The 14,403-nt window shown below is 37.9% G+C and overlaps 1 protein-coding gene across 1 annotated transcript in view; it reads left to right on the plus strand.

Annotated features, from left to right (window-relative positions):
• KCNB2 (potassium voltage-gated channel subfamily B member 2) overlaps nucleotides 1–14,403 on the plus strand; it is a 331,202-nt gene that overhangs the window by 35,731 nt on the left and 281,068 nt on the right. The gene's annotated exons all lie outside the window — the stretch shown is intronic.

Raw genomic sequence — 14,403 nt, forward strand, 5'->3', positions numbered from 1 at the left:
GCACTGATCTTAATTTTTCAAACTCATATCTAGCTCATGAGCTATTATAAATATTTTAAATTACATGGAGTGTTTACAAAGTGCTAATCACACATACTTTTTTAAGTTTTGCATATAAATTATTCTTGAGGTGGCTTAAAGAGTAGCAAACCATTCTGATAGGTATATTTGAACAATATATGTGCTTAAGGAAAGAAATGTTATATTACAATAGTAGAAATTGCTTTGGGTCTGTGTTTACCTTAGTGAAGTTATCCAGCATATGCGTGGCGTTGATGAACTGGTCTCTCCTGCAGCCCTTTGATGCGTATACCTAAGATAGAGTCTGGAGGTTAGATGGCAGGCTCTTGCTGTTTATCGGACGTTCTGTCCTGGCTATGATGGGGCAGCCTCCTGGGATAGTTTTAGTACAGAAATGGCTCCTAACGGCACTATATCGACACCAGTGGGTACTTTGAAAATGGTTTTCTCATCGTAGCTCAGCCCAAATGAAGAAATGCTTTTATCACTTCTTCAAGATCTTTTCTATTCTGCTTTCTTCTGAGGAGGCTCACTTTCTCCTGTTCTTCTCTCCACACCTGCTCTCAGCTCCTTCACCTGGATCAGCCCTTCCAGACGATGCAGAAGAAACCCTGACCTACTTTCTGCTTCACATGCAGTGCTCCTGTCCCATCCTCAGGGGTGAAGGGTGGGTGTTTTGGTTACACTTCATTGAACAACTATATTTTTATTGAGGTATAATTGACATACAACCTTACATTCATTTCAAGTGTACAACATCATGATTCAATATTTGTATACATTGCAAAATGATCACCACAATAAGTATAGTTAGAATCCATTATCATACAAAGTTACAAAACATTTTTTTTTCTTAGTTGGAGAACTTTTAAGATCTCTTATCTTAGCAACTTTTAAATATGCATTACAGTATTACTAACTCCCGTCACCAAGCTGTACATGAGCAACTATTGACTGCCCATTGAATTTCTTTGGCCCCAACTGGATTTCACATTTATGTTTATGGTGGTTATAAATCTTTTCATGAGATGATATCTATCTAATGAAATTGAATGTAGTGAAGAGTGCAAATTAGAGAAGGTAAATAAACCTAAAAGATCTGGATTTCATTTTATCTTTAATTTATAAACAGTTTCTTCTTTATCCCAAAGCATTAGAATCTATGAATTGGTAGACTGTTTTATTCAAAACTCTCAAACCAGTATCCAAATAGTACTTTTCCTTTCCATTTGAAAACATCTGGTTCTTCACCCATCCCAAACTCACCCCTAATCCATGAGCTCTGGCTGTGCCAATTAAACTGGTTTTGCTTTCCAATCTCTCATAATAGTTGTCACTACCCCCAGAGCCTTTTATTTCTAGCAGAAATTTGACTCTGTGGGAGGAGACTATGCTTAATTAATACCTGATCCAGCAACAGATGCTTTTCACAAGGCTCAGTTAGCTTCTGGTTTTCAAAGTCCTTTGTGAGGTGCAGATGTAACTTCCTAGTATCATCTTAGTGTTCTGACTCTGTCTTCTGATTCTGAGATCAATTCTTTTCAATCAAGACTGCATCCTTCACAACCTGGCGGGGGAAATGAACCTTGTTCCCTGCAGTTCTGAGTAATGAAGTAAGGGGCACATTTTCTTGTCCTTTCTGTAAGTGGCATGACCTTCCTCAAAGAGCAGGAGGGAAAGAATTAATATCAAGCGTCTGCCGTGTGACATCCATTGAATTTGTGATTTTCATATTGACCCTGTACAAGAGAGGTCAGCAAAGGTTTTCTGTAAATATTTTAGGAAATATTTTTAAGTGTTTTAGTAAATATTTTCAGCTCTATGGGCCATAACATCACTGTCACAACTACTCAGCCCTGCTATTGTAGGGTGAACACAGCCATAGACAACATATAAACCAATGGGTATAGCTGGATTCCAGTATGACTGACAGCCACTGGGTCTGGCCCAGTGGCCATTGTTGGCCTCCTGCTATTTTCTATCACCCTTTGAGAAAGACATCATTAATCCCATTTTACAGGTTAGAGAGTTGACACCAGAAATATCAAATTTGTGTCTATTGTCCCTCTCAGTGTGGCATACTGGGATTTGTACCCAGTCTCTCCAAAGCTTGGATTTTCCACAATTCTTCCTGTCCAGTGTGCTTATCATACCTTTATCCTCATTGCCAATATTCCTATCACTATCCAATATCCACTAAAGACTTTGGTTCATGACTGTAATCATCTTACTACAATGCCCCCTTGCTGTCATGCAGACAGCAACCAATCATAAATTCCAGCCTCAGTGGTCTCCATCTTGAACTCAGCAAATGGATGAAAGCACTTTCAGAATCTTGAACTCTGATAATAGCCACCACACTTCCATTTCCCATTAAATCTATACTTTGTCCCCATTGCAACCTCTTTTGTTTTACTTATCCCCTTCCTTTCTACTCAGTGGGCATCATTGGATCTTGATCTAGGCTTTGGTTATCCCATAGCTGAATAGTGGTGATGTCACTAATCGGCCTTTCTCTCTTCATTTTCCTCCAGTTCTAATCTCTTCCCCATGTAGCCAAGAGAATTACCTTCTACAAACGTGCCTGTGAAGGGGTCATTCTGAATGATGAAGTTCAGTGGTTTCCTATTGCCTGCCGTCTGGTTCAGGCTCCTCAGCGTCATGTGAAAGACTCTTCACAACCTTCACGTGCCCATCCTGTGTCTTATCACTCCTCATAAGGCAGGTCCCTGAATAATCCCATTCTGGTCAAGGTGGTTTTGTTATAATGTTGATGAGATGCCTATCTCTTGTTTATATCAATGAGACTATAGAAAAAAAGGTTCCTTTCTGTTGCAGTTCTAAGAAGCTGGGGACAGTGAGAACTTACTATACATAATGCTCCGTTGTTCTACGGCAGTGATCAGCAAACTCATTAGTCAACAGAGCCAAATATCAACAGTACAACGATTGAAATTTCTTTTGAGAGAAGAATTTTTTAAACTTAAACTTCTTCTAACGCCACTTCTTCAAAATAGACTCACCCAGGCCGTAGTATTTTGTGGAAAAGCCACACTCAAGGGGCCAAAGAGCCGCATGTGGCTCGAGAGCCGCAGTTTGCTGACCACGGTTCTAGAGTATTCTGAAGACAGGGCTCTGGTTTAATTGTTTATTGAACTCAACAGACAGTCTTCCCACGTGGTTACATCTATCCAGAGAGGACATTTCTTTCTCTGAGGGTGCCTTAAAACTGCTGCACCCACACTGGGACACAGCTGGCACATTCATGGCTCTGTGGCCACCACTGCTCTCCTGACCTGGAATGCCTGTTACTCCTTTTCCGTCCATATATCCCTACTCCTATAGTGTGCATCTGACTCCCCCTCTGTTTTTCCCTAGATCCTTATTCACTCTTGTAATCTAGAGAGATTCTCTCTGTGTTGTTCTCATCTCCCTAGCTAGACTGTCGCTTTTGGGGGTGCAGACCACATCTCTTCATTCAATTCCTGACACCAGCACAGTTCCCATCAGGTACCAAATACTTAGCACTTGCCTCGGAATGACACCAAAGGGCAGAGACATGAAAGCAAGATCAAATGTTTCACAATATTTTCCTTTCCCTGTGAAAATGAAACAACACAGAAGTTGACTGTCTCATCCCAGTGATTAGACCTGTGTAATGCTAGGTTTGTTTTAGGAAGTTTAAGGAAGCTGGATATCTGACTTGTTTAAATGGCTTTATGTTTTTGAAATAGCCTAAGAACCATACATGTGGCTTTTCCAATTTTCCATTGTGTAAGTTCTCACAAGTAGGCTGCTTTGTGTGCTACAGAGTTTATGCTAAGTGAGGCCTCAGGGGAGCTGAAAGGCGAGCTCCTCTGCTAAGATTGCTCATTTTATCTGAACTATAGGTTCTGGGAAATTCTTTTTGTTTTTTAATTAAATTTATTGGGATATCATTGGTTAGTAATATTATATAAGTATCAGGTGTACAACTTTATAACACATCATCTGCATATTCTATTGAATGCTCACCACCCAAGTCTAGTCTCATTTTATCACCATATGTTATATCCCTTCTACCCTCTTCATCTTCCTCCTACCCACTGGTAACCACCGTTCTATTATCTGTGTCTGTGAGTTTGTTTTGTTTGCTCATGTGTTACTTTCTGTTTTAGCGCCCACATATGAATGAAGTCATATGATTCGTGTCCTTTTCTGTCTGACTTATTTCACTCAGAGCTATACTCTCACATTAATCCATGTTGTCACAAATCCCAATTTTTTTTTTGGCTGAGTAGTATTCCATTGTTTACATCTTTATTCCATCATTTGTTGAAAGATACTGAGGCTGTTTCCATGCCTTGGCTATCGTGAATAATGCTGCAATAAACATAGGGAAACATATGTCTTCATGAGTAAGTGTTTTCAAATTTTTCAGTTAGATACTGAGGAGGGCATTGCTGGGTCCAATGGTAGCTCGTAGATAAAATGTAGCCTGTGTGTCAGTGAGGGAGGAGGGCTTGGTCTGGCCCCAGCGGACGAACAGTCCTCTGTCCTCTCTAGAGGATGAATAGATCATTTCTTCACATACAACCATCCACCCGTTGCAGGAACTAGAGCCAAGTGGAGGTAACTTATTACTCAGGAAAAGTCACAAAATGTGCATAAACCCAATATCTGAATTAAGACAGACATGGTGTTTTATGTAGAAATAACAAGATAGTCTGAAAACATTCTTAATAGCACAATATGAAAAAGGGAGCCCAGGAATCTTTATTTTTACTACAAAAGCTGAAAGAATCATAATGGTATCAACTTAGGGGAACTGACTTCTATTGTAATCCAAAAACTCTTTTCTGGAAATTTCTAATTTGAGCTTTTTCTTTTTCTTTTTCTTTTTTTTAATGGAAATGAGCTATTTCCAATAAATGAGGCAATTTTGTCTCAAAATTGCTTGCTATAAACATGCTACTTTGTCATCAGTTGTTTTCAAATATCGTTCTTATATTTCAGACCTTACGGATGGAATTTTCTAGTTTGGTTTTCAGAAAGAGCTTTAGTCAACCCCTCTTAAAATTCCCCAGTTGACATGTTTCAATTTAATAATTCATAAAATTCTTGTTTGAACAACTACTTGGTATGTAAAAAACCTTTAAACCTTATACATATCACCTAAGAATTTTAATGAGATAACTTACGAGTAAAATAGTTTTTCATTAAGTCCTTTGACCTTATTGTATCAGTTTTTAAGAGTTTTTGGTAGCATTATATCATAATTCAATTCTTTTAATTCTACTGCAAAAGGAAACCGTCAAGTTCGAGTATGTTTTCAGTTCAGCTGTTAATTATTTGTATACCCACAAGGAGAAGAGTAATCTGTGAAGAGATCACAAGATTTTATAGAAGTTGATAGATTTAAAATGATCAGAAAATATTCTTAATACATCCACAAATTTGAGTAACGTGCCATTTGGTGTGGCATTTAGAATTTCAGAGGAGGGATCTAATTATGTGAATTTTTAACATGTAGGGAAAGCTTTGTAAACCAGAGGGAATAGGAGAAATAGCAAAATATTTTTAGAAGAGGAAGAAAATTTAAACAAGGGCTGAAAGAAAGAGATTCAGGTGCTCAATGCATGCATGGGCATTAGAGGTACTCTCAGTAGAGGGAATGGGAGGGCCACGTACAACTGCCCAGGCTTGAGTGCCTACCTCAGAGTCTGCACTCCTACAGAAGGTCATAGATGGGTGACCTTTGAGTCTGTACCTGTCAGTGGCTGGTGAGAAGCTGCTAGGGTGGTGGGGCAACACAGTGGTGAAAAGCATAGACTCAGTGATAGGACATACTTGGAGTGGAGGGCTGGCTTTGCCACTTGGCCAACTTGGTGTCTTTGTTGAGCCTTAGGTTCTTGGGGCATACTGAGGAGGATGCTAATCTGTACTTAATACAGTTATTTCGAGGATTGAATGAGCTAGTTAGCTGAATCCTTGGTACACAGCATACCGTTATTACTCAGAATATTTTGTTTTAAACTATCATCAAGAGGAATTTTCCAAAAAAATATTTAGTATTCTTCTGTTGCACTTTGAGTAATTATTTTAGACTATTTTACTCATCTATTATGGGTAACAAACTATTTTCATCTTATTTTTAGAACTAAACCCCTTAACAGCAACTAATTAAATTAATTCATTCACATTGATAAATCAAACTGTATACACATTTAAATCTTAAGAATGCCTAATTTTGGGAAATGGATTCTGTTAATGGAAGCAATGACATTAAAAAAGAATGAACTAACCATTCTGAAGCTTGATTACAGTTTAGCATTTGTATTTATTGGTCTTCTGATGGTTGCCTTTGTGTTAATCACCGATATTAATATAACTGCCTGGAAATTGAGCAGCTATAAATAGCTCTATTCTTGTTCACAATAGTGCCTCTGCCTTGCTTTCTGGTTGGTCTCACTGGCTCATATTTTTTTTTAATCTATTTTTTAGTGGGGTAAGAAATTAAACACAGATCATTGGCCTTCTAAATCCCTGCCATTCTGATGCATTCACAATAATATACTTGATTGCAAATAATGACTTGCCTTAGGAAGGATTGAATTTAAAGTAAACGTAGTTTCAGCTATAACATATCCCACACTGAACTTCAAAAACTTTCAAGTTTGTTGGAAATGCTTTAACCAGGGAGTGGCTAGAAGGACACTATCAGGTTTTAATTACTAGTTTTTCATGATGAAATTACATTTTCTGAACTTAAGAGTGAGATAGATATTTGACAAAGCATTTGTTTCCTGATGTATTCATTTTAGAGAAATAAATAATAAAAATTCTCTCAAAATTGAAATATCTTCTTTTTAAAATTGATATTAGCATTTTAAATCATCTTACTAATTAAGAAAATGTATTACCAAGTCTCATGTCCCCTAAATTATTTAATGCATCTTACAGAGCTATATAACATGACATGATAATAAATGATCGAATGGATTGTAGGTAGATAGATAGATAGATAGATAGGCAGACTAGATGGAAATATAGACTAAATAGATAGAATAGCTAGATAGAGAGATTAGATAGATGGTAGATGGAGAGATTGGTGGACAAATTGATACACAAAAATGAAAAAGAAATATGGGTAGAAAAATAAAGAGGAAATGGGGGTATTAGCATATAAAATAGTACACAAGGGCCTATTATTGGTGGAGGAAGGAAACAGGCTTTGAGCATTCTTTTTACTTTTTATTTTATTGATTTTTTACAGAGAGGAAGGGAGAGGGATAGAGAGCTAGAAACGACGATGAGAGAGAAACATCGACCAGCTGCTTCTTGCATACCCCCTACCAGGGAAGTGCCCGCAACCAACATACATGCCCTTGACCGGAATCGAACCTGGGACCTTTCAGTCCGCAGACCGACGCTCTACCACTGAGCCAAACCGGTTTTGGTGCTTTGAGCATTCTTAATGATAAAGCAAACAGGAGAACAAATACAAAGAACAAAATTACATAAAATCTGGACTTTTCAGGCAAGACATATGGCCCCTCACTAAGTAGAGTCCTTTGCGACAGGAGGAGGTGTATGGTCAGCTCTTCAGATGACCATTCATTTATTGAACAAATATTTACAGAGAAAAAAAACAAATATATATATATATATATATATATATATATATATATATATATATGTTATAAAAAACAAATATATATATATATTTGTTTTAAAAACAAACATATATTTGTTTTAAACACACACACACATATATATAAATATATATATATATAATTTAGAGCAGCTTGACTGGCATGCTCAGTGGTTCAGCATTGGCCTATGAACCAAAAGGTCAAAGCTTGATTGCTGGTTAGGCACATGTCCTAGTCACAGACTCAATCCCCAGCAGGAGAAATGGAGGAAGCAGCCAATCGGCAATTCTCATCATTGATGTTTCTATCTCTCTCTTCCTCTTCCTTCCTCTGTGAAATTAATAAAAATATATTCAAACAAACAACCATAGGAAAGGCCACTTACTGTCAATATGACAAGCAACCCCTACCCCCTATAGGGGAACACGAACTTGGGCTTTCTCTCAGGAAAGACACACAAGGATCTGTGTAATCTTGACTCAGCAAGAGAAATGTCACCATTTCTATTGTCTACAGAAGACATACATGGTCCCTTACACTTAGTGTTTCAAATTATGGAACCCACTTAGGTTTCTGGTTTGTGATCACTGACTATTGACTAAAACTCCCACCGGGAGCTCCAGCTCCCAGCTGTTGAAGGTACAAGATCATTGCCCTTTTCTCAGCTCATCTCTCTGGGTTATTCAACATGTGAGGTGGTGATGAGGGGCCTCTGCAGCCCAGAAATCATAGCTCTTGGACTCAAGGATACGGAGGGCCTTTATGGGAGCAAGCACCTCAAGCCTTTTGCTTCTCGTCTGGAACATGGGCTATCACAGTCCCAGCTCATGGGATGTTGCTGAGACTTGAGTGGCTTCATCTGTGCACGTGGCTTTGCAGAATACTGGCAGGAAGTAGCCCTCAGTAAAGGGATTCACGGTCACTGTTACTGTTGGTTTCTATCCCTGGCCAAGTGGGGTATAATCAAGCCTTGTAATTAACTCCCAAGTAGCAGAGAGAAAAATTGCAAGTGATCCCCTTGGAATGCTGCATAATATTTATTTTTTTAAATCCATCTTTATTGTTCATATTATTACAAAAGTTCCTCATTTTTTCCCCCCTCCACCAAGTTCCCACCCCACCCTCTGCTCTTTCCCCACCCCCCATTGTCCTCATCCATAGGTGCACAGTTTATGTTCAGTCTCTTCCCGCATCCACCACTCCCCCCCCCCCACACAGGATTGTCAGTCCACTCCCCTCCCATATCTCTGATTCTATTATAATCAACAGTTAATATTGCTCATCAGGTTTTTTAATTTCCTTGGTGTTTTTTTTTTAATTAATAAACTTTTATATTTTTAAGAATAAATTTTAAAATCTAATAATTTTAAACCTTGTTTTTTCTGCCCTGGGAACTGAGAAGCAAACTTGTTTACATGTAAACTTGCCCTTGGGCTATCAAAAGGCATAGCCATTCAAATGTAAATGAACACATTGTTTAAAGATAGCTGCTGGCTGGAGGAATGCTGCATAATATTTAAATCAATAAAGTTTTAAGGAGTCATCTTGTATTTAGTTATCCATGTTTTCTTAATTGACATTTCTGTCTATATGTATTCATGTCCCTGGTTAGATCTTGAACTCTGTGAGGTAGGAGCTCTGCTTCATGCTCCCCTCTCTCTCACAGTCAAATCAGGGTGATAACATAGCAAAGCATTGAGCACATGATCAATGTTTTCCTTAAATATCAATGGTGGGGGAAAAGAAAGAAAAACTATAATATTTTTACATATAACAATTAGGATAGACTATAATTTCTTATAACAGAAATTTACTGTATTTTTCTAAGCAGGTTTGGAAAATACCTTATTTCAGCCAAATAAGCAATTTGTTTAATATGTCATTTATTAAATCTGTATTTTCAAAAAAGAAAGGAAACAGTTTGAAAAGGCAGTAGTTTTGAAACATTTTAAAAGATATGACATTTTTATCTAGTGAGATCTCACCCAAAATTGATTGCTACTTCATATGTTCTCTCTCATTCGAAGTAGACTCTTATTAACCCACCAGCATTCCTGAAAAGTGACATCCTGATGTTTCTCCGTGTGGAGCAGAAGAGCTGTCCACACCGCCAGATGCCCTGGGCTTAGCACATGAACCCCTATATTTTGTCCCCTCTCTCCTCCCTGCAGAACAAACGTTTACAAAAGAAACTGCTCAGAAATAGTACCCTATGTTCACTGCAGCATTATTCACAGTGGCCAAGCCACGGAAATAACTGAACTGACCTTTGATAGATGACTGGATAACGATCTGGTACATACATAGAATGGATTAGTATTCAGCCACGAGAAAAGATAAAATACTACCATTTGCACCAACATGGGATGAATCTTGAGAATATTATGCTGAATGAAATCAGTCAGAAAAATCAAAAACCATATTATTTCGCCCATGTGTGGGATATAAAACTGAAAGCAACTAATGAAAAAACAAGAAAAACAAACCAACAAAAACTCAGACACAGACAATAGCATGGTGGTTGGTTACCAGAGGGAAGGGAAGTGGGGGAATAATAAAGGGTAAAGGGCATCAAATATTTAGTGATGGAAAGAGAGTTGACTTTGGGTGGTGGGCACACAATGTAACATACAGATGATGTATCATAGAATTATACACTTGAAACCTGTATAATCCTATTAACAAATGTCTCTTCAATGTATTTAAGTTTTTTAAGAAAAGAAATAGTACATGGGACTAGTGACCAATACAGAACTCATTGCTGTGGTTCTATTCTGCTTTGAAAGGCTGTCTCTGAGGAATGGCACGATTCCATTTGTAGCTGCTTTCTTTCTTTTTAAAAAAAATATATTTTATTGATTTTTAACAGAGAGAGAAAGGGAGAGAGATAGAGAGCTAGAAACGTCGATGACAGAGAAACATTGACCAGCTGCCTCCTGCACTCCCCCTACCCGGGATGTGCCCGCAACCAAGGTACATGCCCTTGACTGGAATCGAACCTGGGACCTTTCAGTCCGCAGACCGACGCTGAGGTTTGGCTCAGTGGATAGATCGTCAGTCTGCGGACTGAGAGGTCCCAGGTTCAATTCCAGTCAAGGGCATGTACCTTGGTTGCGGGCACATCCCCAGTAGGCGGTGTGCAAGAGGTGGCTGATCGATGATTCTTTCTCATCGATTTTTCTAACTCTCTATCCCTCTTTCTTCCTCTCTGTAAAAAAATCAATAAAATATATTTTTTAAAAATTAAAAAAACAAAGAAAGCAGACTGCAGTCAACAGTCCAATCATGTCACATTTATTAAAAGTCTCCTTGACTCAGGATTAGTCTCTCTTCTTGGGGTCATTTGTTACCTCCCTTAAAGTCCACAGAATAGGTAACAAGTATTATCTTCCCAAAAGTTGTGGGGACTCTCACTCCTGGAGCGGCATCGCTGAACTCTTCATTAAAATATTACCTATGGAAAGCAAAGATACAGGATGATTCTACTTGACTGAGGATTATAGTGCATTGCTATGAAGAAAGAAACAGTTTTTATTTCTGGAGTTTACTCAGTATGTACAGACTGACTAGTGAAGAAATAATCAGTCTTGACTTTGTAACTTTGAAAATAGCGCAGATTCAACTCATGTTTTCTAGGTTCACATTGTTTCCCCACAGGGGGATAGCCCGCGGGTGGGGGCTGATCTGCTTCCAGAGACTGGGAGCTTCTTGAAGACAGGGTTTATATCTTTTAAAAATATTTTTTATGGATTTCAGAGAGGAAGGAAGAGGGAGAGAGGGATAGAAACATCAATGATGAGAGAGAATCATTGACCATCTGCCTCCTGCACACCTCACACTGGGATCGAACCTGCAACCAGGGTATGTGACCCAACCAGGGATCGAACTGTGACCTCCCGGTTCATAGGTTGATGCTCAACCACTGAGCTATGCCAGCCAGGCAGGGTTTATATCTTTTAGTGTATTATGTCAAGTTCCTACTGCAGTAACAAGAACATAATAGGTTTGTTCTCTGTAAAAGGTGGCTCAGTGAAAGAATGAATTAGTTTCAAGTGGATAACATATGGATTATATATATATATATATATATATATATATATATATATATATTGTGAAATGATCACCATAATAAGACTAGCTAACATCCACCACCACACAGTTACTAAATTTTTTTTTCTTGTGATGAAACTTTTAAGATCCATTCCCTTATCAACTTGCAAGTATATAATATAGTATTAACTACACTGAGTGGCCAGATTATTATGATCTCTTAATGCATAATAATCTGGCCACTCAATGTATATCCTATATTTTAAAAGGCTAATATGTTAATTATATCTAAATTTCTTATAAAGCTTATGGTATGGAGAGACGTGTGTGTGTGTATATATATATATATATGTGTGTGTGTGTGTGTGTGTGTGTGTGTGTATATATATATATACATATATATATATATATAAATCTTTTCAATATATGCTTTTCTTTTACTTTAATGCCTAAGTGAGAATGGTGGTTTTCAATAAAGGAACCTGTCTTGGCAGTATGTGTATGTGTATGTGGCTGGGGGAAGGGGGGGCAGGGAGTTGTCTCAATGATCAATGATCGTAGTCCTTGCTGGCACTGAGTTAGGTAAGTGCTGGGATCCTCAAGCTCTGCTATGCACACAGCATCACACATAAAGAAGAACTGACAGGTGGAAAATTAGTCTAGTTTTCTGGACATAGAACCTAACTCTGTTGGAATAGTATTTTTAAACAGTGTTGGCATATTTTTATACCCAATTTTAATAAATGTTGTATTTTTCAGAAACACAATTGACGTGTGAATCTAAAAATGATTATACTTTCTTTTGCTCTGAAGTTTACAGGAGACATTCAGCATTTCTGCAGATGCACAAGTAACACAGATTTGGAGATACTGCTTTCATGGTGATTAGCAGCCAAGTAGGCATGTGACTGATCTGGTTGTCCAGCCTGAGCACTTATGTTATGGAAATACAGATTCTTTGTTAGAAAGTCATTTCTTTGCGACTCTTGTAGATTACACTTGGGTTCTTATAAGGATTCTTTTAAAGTGAATGTGTAGGTAAGTTAAATTACCCATGAATTTTATTTCAGTATGTAAATGAGGCCACACAAAATGATGTTTCTCAGAGGAGGTGTTTTGAGTGATAGAATTGAGAACCCTGGATTAAATTCCATTAGGAGCCATCACCACGCAGAGTCATTAATTATACTCTTCAAAATTTTATAGCAATTTTAACTCTAGGTAATTTAATCACCTAAGAATTGTCTTCTTTTGACAAAAATATATACACAGCCCTCAACACAGGCATGTGCCCTGACCTGAAATCCATCCGTGACCCCCTACCTCATAGCTCTATGTTCAACCACTGAGACGTGCCAGCTGGGCTGATCTCCTTTTTTTGAGTATCATATGGCATAATACCAACATAGTTATGTTCTATGTTCACACAATTGAGTAACTGCTTTGCAGTTAGTTTGAGTTTCATTAAGTCCAAAAGCAATAGAGGAATTGAGTTGTCTTCCATAGATGGTTCTTCTCATTTCCCTGCTGCTTTTATTTTTCTATTTCTTCTCTGAAAGAACATTGGAATCAGAATGGAACTATTACCATTGAGCAAGAGGGCAAAGTTATTTCTCTTAAAAGAAAAGCTCATTTCTTCACCATAGTAACTGGCATATCTCATTTGATATACACACCACATGGCCTGGGAATTATGAATCCTTTCAGAAATCAGTTTCTACCAGAGAATAATGAGTTTCATGTTTGGGTAGCAAGGACTAGAATAAGGTAACACTTTAGGTTAATTTAGGTCAAATGATTCCTTTGATAGCTTGTGGCATTTGTCTTGCAGTTTGCAAGAGATAACACTAGCTTTTCACTTTTTAAAAAAACTTAATGAAAGTAAACCCATGGATAGACAATGGGGTGGTAAAGGCCTGGGGTGGGGCAGGAACCAGGTGGAGGGAGGAGGGAGAGGACATCTTAATACTCTCAACAATAAAGATTTAAAAAATAAAAGAAAGTGAACCCTACACAATGGACACAAGATACATGCATTCTACCAATTCCTAAAAATGGCACAAACCCATTTCCTGTGAGTGTTAAGACCATGAAACCCCCCCAAGAGTTCATCTTCCATCTACTTTTCCGATGTGTATTTGTCGCCCACATATTCAAGTGAAACCAAAAGCAAAAGTTAAAAATCACAGCTGAGCATTACATGCCTGTGACAATTGCTCTTTAATTATGGTAGCTAAAACCTTTGGTTCTGATTTAAAGTTAGGTGTCTGACAAAGGACTAAGAAAGGAAAGGAAGAGGAAATGCTTTAAGTATGCATCTCATCTTGGGAGAGGTAAAATGAAAATGCTTCACTCAACTTTTGAATAATATCCTTTTGCCTTTTTCTTGGAAACACCTTTTGTTCAATTATCTCTTTTCAGTCAATTTCTCTGACAAGCTTTTTTAACCATTGTGCTTCCTAAGTGTGCTTTCCCAGTCTGAGGAAACCTTATATTCAGTAGATCTAGTTTGGTAGGCATTCAGGATTTGAGTAATTCCTAAAGGCTCTGGTGGCTTCAGATCCGATGACTCACATACACACAGGTTTTTATAGCCAGATACTCATCTGTTCCTTTCATGGCATCCAATCGGGCATTAGAGGTTTGGGAGCATAAAGGTTTCTTTACAAGTATATAAATCAACCTAAAATATCTTCAT

This window comes from Pipistrellus kuhlii, unplaced genomic scaffold, assembly GCF_014108245.1.
Source record: "Pipistrellus kuhlii isolate mPipKuh1 unplaced genomic scaffold, mPipKuh1.p scaffold_m20_p_14, whole genome shotgun sequence".
Taxonomy (NCBI): Eukaryota; Metazoa; Chordata; class Mammalia; order Chiroptera; family Vespertilionidae; genus Pipistrellus; species Pipistrellus kuhlii.